A 1,665-nucleotide genomic window follows, 5' to 3' on the forward strand; every position below is an offset into this window, starting at 1 on the left:
TTTTTGGCGGGGAAAGGGGTGTGGGAGATGTGTAAGAAACTGGACAAAAATCGTGCACCTATGGATGAGGACAGTGGGTGGGGAGTGAGGGCGGAGGGTGGGGTGGGAACTGGAAGGAGGGGAGTTATGGGGGGGGGAGGAGGAACAAATGTAATAATCTGAACAATAAAGATTTAATTATAAATAAATAAATAAAAGAATAAGAAGATAAAGGGAATATATTAAATTTCTCCCTCACACACAGATTAATCTTCAACCCTTGAGCTTATGGCAGTACACAGTCCATGGATACTACAAGACATTTGGTGAAGAAGTCCGTTTCTCCCAAGCAGCGGGTTTGCGAGTGACTCCGACCCTTTCTTCTGCCTGCCACACCGCTCCCCCACGGCTGACCTCGACCATGCGGACCCTGTGCAGGCCTTGTCACAGCTCCCAAGTCTTAGGGACCCACGAGGCTGCGGGAGGAGCCTCCATTCTTGCTGGGGGAGGCCTGTGGCATATTTCCCCTTCAGCCCCAGTCAGCTGGAGAGAACAAGGTAAAAGGCAGCTAATTTCTTCTGTAGGAGATTAAAATTCAAAGAAATAAGGAACTAAAACATCGCAAATAGAGACGATAAACTAACAGATCATCCCTTTTCTGTCTGGCTTTAGAATTTCTCTTGAGTTATTTTAATATACTTGATGGAAAAAAATCCATTATGCATACGGTTTCTGTGAAGGGGAAATGATCTTCTACATTTCCATCTTTGATTCTATTAGATATAATTGTTCCTTTTATAGACAATTTTAAAGACACTTTTATAGACAATTTTAATGCTAAGCTCTAACTAAGTAGTGACATTTTTCAGGCATATCTTACCTGTGACATTTGCCAAAAAGTGTAAATAAACCACATCACTTGAATAACAAATAGGCAAACAAAATGCATTTCCTATAAATGTTAAAATTATACTTAAGAAAAAAAACAAAGCCAGATTGCAGAGATAATCATGCTCCAATATACTGGAATATACTCTTGGCTGGCATTTGCTTGGCAGTGCAGAGCCCTACCCTGGCTACACCAGTATCCGCCTCTCCAGGCGCCAGCCAACACCACTTCATTGTGAATGACACAGGACACATTGACTCTGTAAGGAGACCTACAGCATGTGCTGGCTTGGCTGTTTCTGCACTCTCCTGGGAAGAGGAGTCTTCCGAAGCACTGCATGCATCAGCTACAACACTCCCCTCTCCCTCTGTGGATTCTCAATTCAACTGCAAGCCCACCTGGTCCAGACCGCGATTTAATGCCCTGCCGCTGTGTAAGTGAGCACATAACCACACTATGCTGTGGCTAACCAATGGGCGGTCACCTGAACCCATGCTATCAAGTTAAGGATATCATTGCACTGGCACCTGCCCAGAAGTTTGGGTAGACACTCCTAGTCCGCATCGTATCACTTAACGCTGGCATCACTTAGTGGGACAATTTTTGCTTTTCCCAACTGCCTGCTAGCTTCTTGAGGGTGGAGACCGTATCTTAATGTCTTTGCTAAGTATAACACATTACTGTACACATGGCTAGTCCACAGTAAATGTTGATTTCTCTTTGCAAAACAATTCTCACATTTACTTATTTTTGATTTCAGAGGGAGGGAGGGAGGAAGGGAGGGAGGCTAGGGAGCT

At 44.2% G+C, this 1,665-nt stretch overlaps 1 protein-coding gene across 1 annotated transcript in view; it reads right to left on the bottom strand.

The window, feature by feature from the left end:
- Positions 1-1,665, bottom strand: part of DCLK2 (doublecortin like kinase 2) — a 141,924-nt gene that overhangs the window by 94,805 nt on the left and 45,454 nt on the right. The gene's annotated exons all lie outside the window — the stretch shown is intronic.

This window comes from Myotis davidii, unplaced genomic scaffold (assembly GCF_000327345.1).
Source record: "Myotis davidii unplaced genomic scaffold, ASM32734v1 scaffold323, whole genome shotgun sequence".
Lineage (NCBI taxonomy): Eukaryota > Metazoa > Chordata > Mammalia > Chiroptera > Vespertilionidae > Myotis > Myotis davidii.